Source organism: Gnatocerus cornutus, unplaced genomic scaffold (assembly GCF_029298725.1).
Source record: "Gnatocerus cornutus isolate USDA-ARS CGAHR unplaced genomic scaffold, icGnaCorn1.1 Chromosome13, whole genome shotgun sequence".
NCBI classification, from domain to species: domain Eukaryota; kingdom Metazoa; phylum Arthropoda; class Insecta; order Coleoptera; family Tenebrionidae; genus Gnatocerus; species Gnatocerus cornutus.
The window spans coordinates 2121638-2138312 of record NW_028275361.1 but is presented as its reverse complement, the minus strand read 5'-3'; the positions used below and the strand labels follow the sequence as shown (position 1 = coordinate 2138312).

Sequence of the window (16675 nt, the reverse complement as noted above, 5' to 3'; positions counted from 1 at the left end):
GGATCAAAATGGGATGAAATTAAACCTCTCGAGCATCAAAATCATTTACAACAAGGTTGGACTGATGTACTTAGCAACTTGCTCCTTGATCAGGATTTGCATTGTATATGGGCTTTCAAAGAAAACTATTATAGCCATGCAACAAGCGCTTTGCAATTTCAAGGGCAGTGCAAAGAGTGTAAAGGTTTGATAAAAGGTTATGGATTCCTTCCTCGTACATGACATGTGCACTTGATGATTTTTACTTTGGATTTGTTTTGCCAACTGTGTAAGTTTGTCAAGTTAATTGTCTTTTTTTTTTGTTTTTAAAATTCGTAGGTACTGCTTTGTGGGTACATTTACTTCGATAACATCCTGCATCTATGTTCTAATCTTTTTCAGTTTACCTAATAATAAAGAACATATTTTGGTATTGTCAATTTGTCAAGAAAAATCTTTTTTTAACTTGGAATATAAATAACCATTTTGTTCTTAGTTTTTCCAGAAGTGAAAGTACAAGAAGATGTAAATAAGAATAATGATTTTAAACTGTGCCAAACTGAAGATCCGCATAACGATCAAATCTTTGAAGTCGTTGCAAGAGAAGAAAATGTAACTGAAATATGCTCAACTAAAGATCAGGATGACGTTCAGATTGTTGAAGGTAAAGACAATATCTTACTCTGTTGAATTACTTTTTTTATAGCTTTCTATCTTTTGGTCTGCATCAATTTCGCTCTTTTTATTCCGTTGCATTAAAACAATTTTGTCGTCTACAACTTTCATCACTTTTGTTGGAGAATTAAAACTGGAATAGATAAAGTCAACCAAACAGATTCCACCTATTCTAAAATATTTGAACAGCAGTCAAACTTTTGGGAAATTCAAAATTTTGTCAACGCGTTATGGTCAATCATTCTTCTCATTTTTTCTTGACTTATACATGATGTTCCAGAACTCAAAAATTTTCTAGCTCAAAAAATAATTGAGTTAAGGTGAAAAAACGGTAGTCAATCCGGAAGCTGAACAGAATTTGAAAATCGGTAATCATGGACACATATTCTCGTCCATTTGTTATGTGAACATTACATTCTCATTGCCTAGGAAATTGGGATGGCCTTTTACTACACCTCTAGAATACCCTTTCGGGCTTGGTTGCTATTTGTTTATCCTTTCTCGAATACTTTTATAATACCAATTAATCAATTATTGTTTTTTGTTGAAATTTACCATCTGTATAGGTGTCGGCACCTTCCCAAGCTCTCTGGGTTATGAGTTCAAAACTCGCGCCCCAGAGAGAAAGGGCTTATGGAGGCAACAATTTTGAACCACAATTTTGAAACTACATATAATTTTTTGACTCAAAAAATAACCGAGATAAGACAAAAAAACTATAGCCAATCCCGAAGCTGAACAGAATTTGAAAATTGGTAACTGTGGACACATACTATTATCCATTGGTCAGTTAAGCATTAGACTCTCATTCTCATTAGACTCGTTGCCTAGAGAATTGGGATGGCCATTTACTCAATTTTTGTTTTGAAATTTTTTTACTCCACTTCTCGAATAAGCTTTTTTTTGTTAACTTTTTATCAGTTTTCGAATACTATTGTATACTATTGTATTTGAGAACTGATAAAAAGTTAACAAAAATAAAGCTTATTCGAGAAGTGGAGTAAAAAAAATTTCAAAACAAAAATTGACTAAGTTTAATAGAACTTGGTCAATTTCTGTTTTGAAATTTACCATATGTATTGATATCGGCACCCTCCCTTGCTCTCTGGGGCGCGAGTTCTTGGACACCCTGTATAATGGTTCTTTTGTTTAAAACACATTGGTTTGGAAAATTCATTCAAATCTGATTGAATTGAATTTGATTTGGTGTACATTTCGGAAATTAGACCTATAATACGATTTAATTAGTAATCAAGTTTAATGATGCTTTGTTCTGTACCTACTACTAAGAAATATTTATTAATAATTTTTTAATTTTAAATTTTTAGATAAATGGGAAGAGAAATGGAGGGGTCTTAACTCTAAACCAAACACAAAACGAAAGAGAGAGCGGTATTATGGAATTCCATGGCCGGAAGTTATGTTCTCACAAGATGAGAAAAAAATTAAAATATCACTACTGCAGAATGGCAACCTAAAAAGTGGTTTAACATTTGCCAGAGAAAAAATTGTTTTTAGAAACACTTGTGCGTTTGATGCTGTACTCCAATGCGTAGCATCTATTTATTGTGATAGCCACGAGAGCAGGGTATACATAACTAACGGGGCCACATCAGACAATAACCAATTGCTCAGTCTTCTTCGAGTTCTTCTCGAACAAGGAGTAAAAAATCAAACCTACCGACTTCGTGGAGACATGTTGGCTACTCCAGGGGTATTTACACGAAAAGTCTTAATTGACAAATCAATCCAAATAGATTGCGAGTGTAATGTCTCCTATATAATACGAAAATTTTTGGTTAATTATCCATCAGCACACGAGGTCTTTTGCTGCCCATCAATAAACCAATGCAACACTCCAAAGGTTGAGTCAACCGTGCCAATTCTGTTTGTCAATCATAACATGGCATCGAAAAATGATATTTTATCCAACTTAGAAGCATCTATAATTGCTGGACATGGAAGAAACATGGTATGCCAACAGTCCCGTTGTAAATCCAAAATTCAAGGTGAATTGGTGACACACCCAATGATAATCATCGAATTGGATTATGGAACTATGCATTTAAATGAAATTCCCATCACGATTAAATTATGTAATAGAAGTTACATATTTCGGGGGATAGTTCATTTTGAAGCACCTCTAGAAGGAACTATGGGGCATTATACTGCTTTTTGTAGAAGGTTGGATGGAAATTTTGAAATTTATGATGATTTGAAAAAAGACACCCAAAATGCCAACAAGTTTACAGAAGTTCGACCACATTTGCTTTTTTATTCAATTTAATTTTTTTATTGTTTACATTAAACTTATGTCAATTTATTTGTAAATAAACTCTTCCTATTCTATGATTTCTTTTGTAATTGTAAATTATTGGAATTAATAACGGTGTCATTTATGAAAACAATTAAATCAAGTGGAGGCAGGCAACTCCATCAAGTGACACAACTTTCAAATATCCTGCTTAAAAAATAGTGTGCTATGAAAGAATAAGCGATAAACAATACGTTCATTTTTTGACAGTCATTTAACCCGATGTGATAATATGTAAAAAACCCTAAATGACAAGTGACTTTTATGGTTATTGAAAAAATATTTAATAAAGTTGTGTATGAACTGTATAATGTGTTGCATCTAAAAAAAATCTGGCGTAAACAAATAAAATAAACACTCCATAATAACGACGATACAATTTATTTTAAAGAATAAAAACAGTAGAAGTTAGAAGGAGGGTTCAAATTCTATCGATTGATACCCATTTCAGATACTGATTAAGGTCATCAGCTAGGTCTCAAATTCTAGGTTTTATTAATCCTGCAAGTTTTCAAAGTGCTCACTAATAAAAACATTTGAAAGACTACAATTTTTTTAACACTATGTCTAAAATTATCCTCTAGATGTAAACTTAGCAAAAGTTTTTTGAGGGCCCTAAGATGTTTTTTAAATACCCTGGTAAAAACAATTAAAGCAGACCGCAAACTCTATCGATTGACACCAATTTCAGATATCCTGCTTAAATTCGTCCGATAGATGTAAATTTTGCAAAATTTGTTTTAGAGAGCTCTAATATCCTACATTAGGTTATCCGCTAGGTGTTAAGTTTCAAAAGTCCGCTGGTAAAAACAACTGAAGCAGGTGAAGCCAAGAGTTAAGTTATTGAATGGTATCAATTTCAGTTGTCCTGCTTAAAATTTTCCGCTAGATGTAAAGTTAGAAAAAATTTTTGATAATGGTGTAACTTTTTTTCTGAAAATCCGCTAGTATAAATATTTAATGCAGATGAAGTCTGAACTGAAGCTCTATTAAATTAAATCGATTTCAGATGTACTGCTTAAAATTCTTCGCAAGGTGTGAAGTTAGCGGATATTTTTTAGAGCGCTGTAATTTTGTTTTTAAAAGTCCGCTGGTTAAAACATTTAAAGCAGGTTTAGGCAAAACGCAAACTCTATCAATGGACAGTAATTTCGGATGTCCTGCTTAAAATTTTCCGCTAGGTGTGAAGTTAGCGGAAATTTTTTAGAGCACTGTAATTTTGTTTATAAAAGTCTGCTGGTAAAAACATTGAAAGCAGGTTTAGGCAGGAAGCAAACTCTATCGATTGACACAAATGTCAGCTGTCCTGCTTAAATTTTTGCGCTAGATGTGAAGATGGCGGAACAAAAAAGAATTCCTAATAACATTTTTCAAGGCCGTTCGCTGACTTTTTTTATAAAGCAGCTTAAGGCAGGGCATAAGCAGAACATTTTGCATCATTTGACAAATATCCTGCTCAAAAAATTGCGCTAACTTCACACATACTTTGATGTCTTCGATGTCAATTTTGTCTTTACTCTACTTTAATTAGTAATTTTTAAAAATAATTCTTTTTGTTTTCAAAAGGTTGTTTGAAAGATCAAGTAAAGCAAACGGAAGCTTTGGAAACTACATAAATTGACATCCATTTTAAATATCTCGCATTAAGTTGTCTCCGAGGTGTGAAGATAGCGAAAATTTTTGACAGTGCTGCAACTTTTTTTCAAAAAGTCCGCTGGTGAAAACAATTAAAGCAGGTGATTTCAGGACTTAAGCTCTATTGATTGACACTGATTTCACATGTCCTGCTTAAAATTTTCCGCTAGGTGTGATGTTAGCGGAAATTTTTTGAAATGCTGTAATTTTGTTTATGAAAGTCCGCTGGTAAAAAAATTCAAAGCAGGTTTAGGCAGGACGGAAACTCTATCGATTGACACTAATTTCAGATGTCCTGCTTACAATTTTTCGCTAGGTGTGAAGTTGGCGGAATAAAAAAGAATCCTTAATAACATTTTTTAAGGGCATCCGCTGACTTTCTTTTATGAAGCAGCTTAAGGCAGGACACAAGCAGGAAATTTTGCACTATTTAAAAAATGTTCTGCTCACAAAAATCCGCTAACTTCACGCACCTAGAGATCGTCATGCGCTTCCATGGTCACCACACAGAGATTAGATATGTTAAGTTAACCGCTCACTTCTATCAGCTGTCGTAATAATTTCTTCTACTACATCACCGTTTATTTGGCTGTAATTATAAATCAAAAGGGGAATATCAAGACATTTACCTACAAAATCAAGGTAAGTGAATTTTAATTCTATTTTAATTATCATAACGTCTGAGACAAATTGTATTGATAGTTGTATTGGATGTTTCATTTAATTTTCCCCTTTAATTGTCTTCTTGGACACGATATTTTAAATATTCTGGTTTCATTAGGAGACATCAGCGCGTAATTTTAGCTGTTGTTGATGTTTTCTTGGTTTATTCGTGTACTGTTTCCATTTGAATATCTATTTTACTTATTTTATTTTTTGTGTAGTTAGTAGAAAATAAATTCGATGCACCCACATACGTTAGTTTTTCATGGATCACTAGACATTAAATTTATTTGAACAACTTCAAGACACGTGGTCGAAGGAGGTGCCAGTTCAGGTTCACATTTGCCATCTGTATTGCTGTCGGTACCCTCCCTTGCTTTCTGGGGCGCGAGTTCTGGAACACCTTGTATACAGAATTCGTAATCCAAAGAAAAAACGCAACAATTCTGAACCAAACTCTCGAAACAAAAATTTTCAAGCTCAAAAAGTAATCGAGTTAAGACAAAAAAACTGTAGCCAATCCGGAAGCTGAACAGAATTTGAAAATCGGTAACGATGGACCATACTATCGTTCATTGGTCAGACTCTCGTTGCCTAGGAAATTGGGATGGCCTTTTACTCCCCCTCTAGAATAAGCTTTCAGGATTGGTTGGTAATTGTTTATCCTTTCTCGAAAACTATATTCGTATCAAAGAAGGCAGTCAACAATAATTATGATTTGCATAGATTTTCATTTTTTTTAGAACTTTTAGTTTTTCTGATATATTTTGAATCTTTATAACCATAACGACTTTAATATTTTAAATAAACCTGAAAAAACAAACTCTTTGGTATGTTTTTTTACCTATTTTTCAAAGTTCAAAATTATTTTGAATTTGTCGCGCAGTGTATAATTTATTTTTTTAAATAAATACTTGTTAAAATATCTCATTTCTCATTTGCACACGTCCGAAATGATCAAAATTGACCTTTACATGATTTAATAAACGCTTTTTTAAACTACACTTTCATACTTGACTAATGGATTACATCATAGAAATAAATCTTTAATAAAAATTAAACCTACTATTCGTATACTAAATTAAGTTACTTTCAAAATCGGTCAAAAGAAATGGAAATAGATGAAACTCTTTTGTCTGCAAAATTGCAAAATTATATTTAATATTTTTGTTCTATCAATAATGTTACAGAATTGTATATTGCTTTGGATATTTTTTAACACATTTTATCCAATGTGTCATATTAATACAATCAAGTCTTGTAAGTTAACTATACCTCTTTAAAATAAGTCTTTAAAAAAACCACTTATACCAGAAAAAACTATTGATTTATGAATCATTTTTAAAATAGAAATAAAAAGACATTGTTGATTCATACAAACTTAACAAGACCGAATAAATTAAAGTTTTCCCACAATGAGCGTTTCAGTCGATTAACACTAGATGGCGCCCCTTTGCAATTTTCGCAAATACAGGGTCCGGTAGGACTTGTGGTCCCCCAAAAATCGTCTTTAATTTTAGAAATAAAATTTTCAAAGTACGCTCGTGAACAAAGCTCTAAAAGCTGACACAAAAATTAGTTTTTAGGCGACCCCTACAAAACATTTTAGTTTTTGTTGTCAAAACAGACGAAAAATGACCGTTTTCTATCGCCATCTATTAATGATTTTTTTTATCTTAGATCATGACACCGACTTTACCCCCAGTTTTATAATAATTTAGATAAAATCAAATCGACAAACTGCTGTCTAGTGCAATAAAGCACTAACTTAGTTCATACAAATTCGGAAGCTACAGTTGCCGATATTACAAGTGCAAATAAAGAAAATACTATAAATTTTATTGAAGGATCCATAAAAATTCATAACTTTTTTTGGATTAAGTAGAAAAATTTGAAAAAAAATCTGAGAACTGTTTTTCATCGGGTAGAAAAAGATGAAAAACTTTCAGTCAAAGGTGGGGGTCAAAAGTAGTCGATTTGGTGTGGAATACGTAAAAGTAGCCACTTCCATTTATAGTATATCCGGTGAGAGATTGGGCGATTTCGACAGTTGACATGTAGGTTGGTAGCAAATTCTACTGCAAAACACACTAAAAACACTAAATTCCTACACGAAATGGGTTGACAGGGTTGTCAGTAACTGGGGTGTGTTCATAAAGTGAAACGTCTGTGGGAGCGTGTGACGTCAGAGTGATGTGATTAACACTGAGATTCGCCAGTGTGTTGTTGCGTTTATGAACGGTTTCCGTAGTTATTTAAATGTTTGACAAATAAGTACATCACCTACATACAAAACGCAATTTTCGCGAAAATTCATGACTAAAACTATGCCAAATTTCCGATATCGATATCTCGCTTATTTTTTAGAGTATACTCGAGTTATTATACATCAGTGTACGCACAATTTTACGCAGATTCCAAATCTGCGATTTAAATTTAGATCCGACAACAGATAACTGAGTTATGGCCGATCAAAGTTTCGGAAAGTTGATTCTCAGTTCTCCTCTATTTTTCGTAATTTTTAAAGTTAAATAACTCGAAAACTATTTGAGATATTGAGATGCAGTTTGCGCCATTCTTGTTCCCGGCTCATTTTACGTTAGAAAATGTTTTCAAAAGCCCAATATTCGATAGACGATTTTTCGCGAAAAAAAAATCCGACTCAAACGATGAAATTTTTTTTTTAATTTTTGGCCATAATTTGTAAACTATTTGTCCGATAGATCTCAAATTGGGCCAGTAGATAGATTCTGAGCTCCTATTTCGACTGATGTATAATTCAAAGCTATTAAAGGTCGTTTTCACTTTAAAAACATTGATTGAAACTCATCCTAAAATGACGTTTTCAAAACAGTTTTTGGCCAATGCCTCGTTTATTTATAAAGAAAACTCAACAAATTTGGGTCTCATTTTATGCAGAATGTCACGCTGAATCCAAAAACATAAGAATTTTTAATTTTCGTCAACAAATAACTGAGTTATGGCCGTTTGAAATTTTGGGTTGCCGCCAGAGGGCCAAATTTTTGAAGGTTTAAAACAATTCGGGGTCTATATCTCGGAAACTATTTGAAATATTTTTTACATAAGAAAAAGTTCATAGATTATTCTAAAGTCGAAATTTGCAAATTTTTCTCAAAGTCGAAATTCTCAAATTTGGCCAGTAGATAGATCTCGTGCTTCTTTTTTGATTTAGGAATTTGACCAAAATCATTGGTGCTGGAGAACCTGGTTGATATTATAAAATGTACATTTTTTTAATAAACAAAAAATTTTTAAAATGTATTTTTCTAAACGAAAAATTGAAGCACAATTTTTAACGGGGTGTGCAGACTTGTTTTCAGGTTCAAAGAGGTGCGGCTTACTTGAAAGGTTAAGAAACAATGATTTATGGCAACAAATATTTGACATTTTGATATTTTTTTCATCGGGTTTCTGAGACCGGCGATTTTCGAGCCGTGCGTTCTTAACGTGGTATTTATGAACGCTCAAAGTCGAGTGACAGAAAGCATTACGCATCTTTATGAATGCTGAGTGATTTTTATGAACGCAGCCCTGGGGTTATTTTGTCATTTTAAATTTCGCACGTATGGTACACTTTTTATTGCGTAGATATAGTGACTTTTCTGTCATTCAAACTCTCACTGTACGACCTATATCAAATTCATTTTTTAACATTCGAAATTTATTTTTTAAATAAATTTGACTTTTTTTTTAGAAATAATGGATGAAAGGGGGAGATGTTTTGACACAACGTTTCTATTAAGAAAATTATACTTTTTGATCAGTCGCATTGAGAAGCTGTTTTTGTGAAAAAATTTACATCCGAAAGAGTAAAGCGTTGCCTTTAACAAAGAGTATTAGGAACAACATCGACGTGAGTACATTTTTATATTGCCACTTTAAATATATTGCAAAATTATTTTGTAGATTATGGAAACCTATGTGAAAAGAAAAGGAGTGATTGACCTTGGTAAAGGCTATGAGTACTTAACTGCGGCTCTTCATGCTCTGAAGTTTATCACTGATGACGATGTTGATGACTTTCAAATGATAACAAACAACGACAACACATGCGATAAATTAGATGACATCGAAATTAAGGTGGATTTTAAAAATGGTGAAAGAAAAACATTTCTGTGTCAAGTAAAACACAAACTTGACAAAGAACAAGTCACAAATGACATGCTGACAAAAGGAAGTTATAAATGTGGCAAGAAAGAAATCAAAAGTAAATTTTTCCTACCAGATTATTTCAAGTCGATGCAGGCATTTGAAAAAGATCACAACACTGTCTTTATTTTATACACCAACAGACCAACTAGTATTGAAGATGGCACAGTTTTGTCTTTCAAAAAATATCCTTCACTTCTGGCACTGGAGTATAAGGGTGGACCAAGTGCTACTAGCCAATACTGAACATCCTCAAAGCATGTTTCAATTCCGAGTAAAAGAAGAAATAAACAATCTAGACAAAACCGATGAACAAATAGAAATAGAAAAGTCTTGCCAACAGTTTTATTTTTTTTCACACCAATTGGACATCGAATCTCTTAAAAAACAAATTCGAGAAAAATTGGACGCGATCTTTATCAACAGATGTGATATCTATTCTTTGTTTGTTCAGTTTATGGAACACTGGTGGAGCGAAAATTTCGCGTTGACAAAACATTTAGTTCTTGCCAAATTGACAGAATTTAGTTTATCGTCACACATTAAAACTCTTTCTGATAAGAGTGTCAACACCAAAACCGATATACTGAAGAAAGCGATAATGGAATTTGAACTGACGATAGTAGACTCAACTGAAGAGACGATTGTTCGAAACATGTGGACTGAAATTCAAGAAGACTGCGACTTGGAATTGATAACAACGTTGCTACAAACGAGTCCACCATTGACTGAACAACAACAGACATTAATTGTGTGGCACTTGAATAAAGGTCCGTTGATTTTAAAAGTCGAAGAAGAAAACGAAGACCTGATCAAGACTGTGTTAAAACTGCTCAAAAGAAAAATTGATAGGAAGAAGATAATTTTGTTGGGGAAATGTAAAAGATGTGATTTCAAAGAGTGGAATGTTTTTGAAAATTTATTGGATTTGACTAACAAGTGTAGCGATCAAGAATACCACGTCATCAAGGAATTCTATGTTTCACTTCAAGGAAAATCTAAGATTTGTTTGCAAGATTTTATCGACCAAGATATAGCCGAACATCTAAAAGTATCAGACTTACTCAAAATGACTCAGCTTGACCATTTACTGATTGGGAAAGCAATGGAAAAGTTTTGCGACTTACACATCCCAAGAAATGTTTCCGTCACTTTAATAAAAATCAAAAACATCAAGAGTCTTTTGCACCACGCCGTAGATGCCGTTGTCATCATCAACTGCAGTTATCTATTTCAAGAAAAATTAGGAGAAATTTCAAATACGAAAATCAAGGAACTGTCCAATTACCAAACATTAAAGAATGAGACCGGAAGTTGTATTCTTCTTTCATCCAATCGGAAGTGCACATATGCTGAGTTTGAAAAGATAGTTAGACTAGGTCACTCTAATGTCTACTTACTGGAAGAACTCGATAACGACAAATGCGTTCTCCTACGCCAAAAAGGAAGTCAGAGCCCTAAATTCGAAGAAATGTTCATTTCTGAAAACAACGTCTTTGAGTATTGTCATGGTTTTCTCAAAGTATTCTGTGCATCACCTGGAATGGGAAAATCAAGAATCATGAAACTTTTCAGCCACAACTACACACCAAAAGAAAATTGGATCATCCACGTCAATCTGATAAATTGCAATGGTTTTTTTGCAACTAATCCAAATTTTGCAGCAACTTGGAAGTATTTCATTTCGTTAGATAAATCCGAAGATGCTCTAACTGCAAAAATAAAAACCATCCTTTGGAAAACCAAGAAAATGCACTTGTTTCTTGATGGTTTAGATGAAATGGACAGCAGCTTTGTACCACTTGTTTTGAAATTTGTCAAAAACATTTTGGATGACGGAGTGTACGTTTGGGTTTCGTCAAGAGAAAATTTGCGACAACAAATAACTGACACACTGCACGTGATTCCAGCCAAAATAAAACCTTTGGATCAAGAACAACAAAGAAGATTTATTACCGAGAAACTCACGACTTTCAATGCTGAACAGATAGAAAACATTATCGCTGCGATTTTTAGTAGCACCGATCTTAACAACAGTCAAGATTTACTAGGAGTTCCGCTACAGCTGCATATTATAACCGAAATGTTCTTATCTAAACCAGAAATTTATAAAAGTCTCCACCAGAAAAACATGTTCGTGTTAACTCGGATGTACGAACATTATTTTCAAGGCCAACTTGAAAATTACTTTAAAAAAGTCGTCTCTGAGGATCTACTATATCATCTTCGATCAAGCAGAACCAGGATCTTGAAGGAGTATGAGAGAGTTGCTTTGGATAGTTGCTTAGACAGATCAGACCTCGAAAAGCTTTACGTAGACGACGAAACCGGGGAATTTTTGGACGATTTAAAAAGAAATGGAGACAGGTATGGAATTGTCACGGTTAGTGAACATGACGAAGTTACTTTTAACCATCAAACGTATGCCGAATTTTTTGTCTGTGTGTGGTTTAAAAGAAATACAAAGAGAATTACATTGCTGAAGGAGAAGATATTTTCTACTCGATATGAAAATATACGACTCATGTTTGATTTGATGATGGCTGAAGATAATCCTTTACATTTGGCTGTGATTTACAAAAGTGTTGAACATGTCAGACGGCACAAAGACGAGCTTCACATTAAAGACAAATGTGGTCGGACAGCTTTACACTTGGCATCTTCCTACGGAATGAAGTATCCTGAGAACGTGATGGAGCAAACCTTTGAAAGAAGAGAAAATGCACAATGGTTGGAAATCATGGACATTGTTGCACAGGAAGACACCACTTTAACTGAGACTAACGATGGTTTATTCGAGTTTGATGTGATAACTTATGCTCTCAAATCCAACTGCTTGTATCCTTTCGAAAAATTTTTGGAAAAAAAACATAAGTTTGAAGAAATGAAAAATGCTCTCTATACTGTCTACCATGTGGACACAATAGCATACTACGCTGCCAAATTTGGATACGTAAACCTATTAACTCATTTGGTTCAACAAAATCCCACACTTATAAACCAACAATTGGTTGATAGACAATTTTTGCTTACACTAGCAGTGTTTGGCTGTCAAGGTGATGACTATACAACTCCTAGAAAAGGAAACGTCGCTGTTGCAAAATTACTTCTTGAAAAAGGAGCTAATGCTAACCAAGAACTCTGAAACTCTTTATCACTTTTAGATCACTCTTGTCGCCTTGGAATACAAGACATGCTAATGATTTTATCAGATAATGGAGCTAGATGTTCTAATGGAGACACAGTGTTACACCGCTTGGTAGCACCGATGGATATCGAGCAACTAAAATCCGTAATTAGTAGGTCCACTTTAGACATAAATTTAACAAATAAAAAAGGAACAAGTGCTTTTCAACTCGCTTGCAAAAATGGTAATTTCGAGACGGTAGAGACACTGCTTGAAAATGGGGCAGACCATCAGCATTTGGACAATACTAGCCAAAGTGCTCTACACTATTCTGCGAGGAATGTCGGATTGAATCGACAAGTAATAAACTTACTTTTAGACAAAAAACTCAATATTGACGCTCAAGATAACAATGGACATACAGCTTTACACTTGGCGTGTCTACATGGCTCATTGCCAAATTCGATTTTATTACTTCAAAGAGGAGCTAATCCAAAAATTCGAAACCGCAAGAGCGAAACTGCGTTGCATTCTGCAGCAAGGCATCCCAATTCTTCCCTAATACTATGGTTAATAGAAGAACACCACCTAGATGTGAATGACAAAAATTCCGATGAATTAACAGTTTTTCATTTGGCGTGCCAATCAAAATCTCTATATAACCTCCAAATTGTTTTAAATTACGATATTGATTTAACAATCGTTGATGCGGATGATCAAACTCTGTTACATTATGTGGTAAAGTTTATTAATGAATTTGACAATCACTTAATTCAACGTTTGTTGTGTCGTATTGATATTAACGCGCAAGATAAAAACGGAAGGACAGCTTTACTTATAGCGTGTAGAGAAAATAACTTGGAAGGCATAAAATTGTCACTTGACAATGGTGCGGACGTGAATATTCCAGACAAAATGGGTAGAACGGTGTTACACCACGCCGTGGATGAGGAAGACCCAAATACGGATTTAATTAGGTTGTTGCTCTCCAACGATGCCAACATCAATGCGAAAAATTCTTCAGGTGCGACAGTTTTACACTTGGCGTGTGCAAATTGTGACTACGAACTACTAGAGATCCTAGTTGATGCGTATTTTGCGTTTTATTTTTAAAAATGCGTATTTTTATTTTGTGGATAACGAAGAAGTGGACGAAAATATAATCAGATTGTTAATAGAGCATAAAGTTGATATTAACCACAAGAATATATTTGATGTAACACCGCTAGCTGAAGCAATTGCTAATAACCACGAAGAACTTGAACAACTTTTGTTAAAATATGGAGCTAAAAACTCAGAAGAGACGTCGACATTTCTTCAAGAGTGCAATACGGGAGAGTTTGAGAAAGTTAAGAACTTTCTTGAAACTCGTGATTGTTTTAACATCGTTGATAAAGACGAAGACAATGGTTTACATTACGCTTCGTTGTCGGAGCAAGACAATGAGAAAATCATCAGATTGTTGATAAACAAAGGCTTTGACGTAAATGTAAGAAATCGCAGTGGAGAAACTGCGTTACATCGTGCATGCGAAGTTGGGAATGATGCAAATGTGGAAGTTTTGATTTGTAATGGAGCAAAAGTAAATGCTTTGGACGATTTTGACAACACTCCTTTGCTTACAGCATTGTCTGAGGAGAACTCAAATCCAAAAATCGTCAATTTGTTATTACGCAATGGCGCAGTTGTTAATCTTCCAAATAAAGATAAAAACACTCCTTTACATTTTGCTTGTGAAGAAGGGGTCATCGAACTTGTTCAAGAGTTGCTTAACAGAGGAGCTGATATAAATGCTTTGGATGGAGACGGTTGTAATTCGTTACATTATGTTTCATGGGGCCTAGATGAGGGTACAAAATTAACCCAACTTTTGCTGGAACGAGGCAGTGATGTAACTTTTAAAAGTAAAAGTGGGTTCACTGCTTTGCATTACGCAAGCGCAAATGAGAATTTAGAACTAGTAAAGTTTCTGGTGGATGGACATATCGATATTAATGTCCCAAACAATGAAGGTGAAACGGCTCTTCACTTGGCTTGTAAATGTGGCGACCTTCAAGTGGTAAGGCTGCTAATAACAAATGGTGCTCAAATAACTGGTACAAATGACAAGAATCAAACAGCATTACATTACGCAACTTTCGAACACAATTCAAGTACAGACCTAATTGACCTGTTACTAGAAAAACTAGACATCGATTGGTGCGATCATAGCAATTCAACGCCTTTACATCATGCATCATGCGTCAATAACAACCCGAAAATTTGCAAGTATTTACTTGAAAAAGGTGCTGATGGAAACATTCGGAATAATCTAGGTGAAACTGCATTACATTTGGCTTCTTTAAGCGGACACAAAACAATAGTAGAATTGTTATTAAAAAATGGTTTTGATCCAAATGTTAAAGATTACGATGGGGTGACTCCGGTACATCTTGCATGTTTTAATGGAAAAATTTGGACGGTTCAAACTTTAGTTCAAAAGGGAGCGAATATTAACTGCTTGGATATATACAGTCAAACCCCCTTGCATTTTGCTGCAAAATCATTGTACAAAAATACAAAAGTAATCAATTTTTTGTTTGACAAGGGTATTGATTTCAATGCTAGAAATGCAAATGGAGATACAGCTCTAGAGTTGGCACTTGAGCTGAAGAACAAAAACGTTTATATACTGCAAGAAAAGATAGCTTCTTGAACTATCAGTGAGTGTGTATGTTAAGTAATGAAAAATACCTCTAAATTCTTCTTTGTTTTAGGTTCTGCATTATAACGAAAAATGGTGGTGTGGAAAACACACTTCTTTATTAATGATCTGAAACTGAAGATTTGGGACTTCAGCTGATGATCCAAATAAAACTTAACAACATATTAATATACAGAGAAAGAAAAGTTAAAAGTTGTAATAATTTTAGTTATTGTCGATGTTAGATATTACATTGTAATGGGTATTTTTAGGATGATAAGATAATAATAAAAATAATACCCTATATTTCCTTTGCATAAAAAAAAACAGGAAACGTCAAAAAAAAAATAGCAATGGTTAGATTTTCTGAAGAAATGCTGCTCATAAAGAAAATTTGCAGTAATGCTGCACATATTTTCGATGTATTTTGTCCCTTACAAACCTCAAACATTCCTCTAAAAATATCATTTTTAGGTTCACGCCATACTTGTTTTCAGAATTCTACTTGAATTCGACAAGTCTGGTTGCGTGAAAACTCCTGTAACGAAAGGTCGTCGAAAAAGTAGATTACAATCCGAGGTGGGAAGTCCTTCATTCTTCTCGAGAGAAAGATAGTTTACCGAGGCGACAGCCGAGGTGAACTATTTCTCGAGAGACAAGAACGGAACTTCCACCGAGGGTTGTATACGATTTTATTCACAATCATAAATAATAAAATTTCTTAACAGATGAGTTGTGACAATCAAGAAACTTCAATAATTTGACTCTTTAGGAGTTCCAAAAAGGATAAAATCTGAGCACAAAAGGTTTACGATTCTTCACGCAGGTACTGCAAGTGGCTTTTTAGAAAATTGCGATCTCATGCTAGGTTCTGGTATGGAACATAGAGATTATCACAAGAACATGAATGCCAAAATATTTACACAATGGATAGAACAACAGTTACTTCCAGCCTTGATAAAACCAAGACGTTTAACCAAGTAACTCGGAAAATGTCACAGCAGGTGCTTAAGATTTTTGCATAAGGAGCAGAGTCAGCAAGCATGACATAACCGGGTCACTTGGTCAGCGGTAACTAAACATACTGTTGTAACACATAATTAGTTTAGTAGGGAAATTAGCATAATGTGAACAAATGATTTAGAATCTCTGTTGTCGAATAAATTATTAATTGCGTATATATTGTGAATAGTTTTGGTAATAAATTTACTATTGAACTTAACCCCGAGTTCTTTACTCACTCCTGTTTGATCACAACACTGAAGTATTGTCCATGAGACGTGAGATTGCGTCTGTGATCGGACAATTGAATTTCTTGTCGTTTTTTATAAAATTTGCTTTCAACTGCAGCTTTTCTGACCTTCGAAAATTTCCGACCAAAATGTCTAACTCGCCATAACCTCAAACCTGATCTACGGAGATTTTAATA

At 34.1% G+C, this 16675-nt stretch overlaps 1 pseudogene across 1 annotated transcript; it reads left to right on the top strand.

Annotated features, from left to right (window-relative positions):
- Positions 1-5085: 5085 nt before the first annotated feature.
- On the top strand, positions 5086-15258 carry LOC148166809 (uncharacterized; annotated as a pseudogene). Its single transcript, XR_015770931.1, has 3 exons — positions 5086-5245; positions 8982-9140; positions 9194-15258. The product of XR_015770931.1 is annotated as an uncharacterized LOC148166809 (transcript).
- The last annotated feature ends 1417 nt before the right edge of the window (positions 15259-16675 follow it).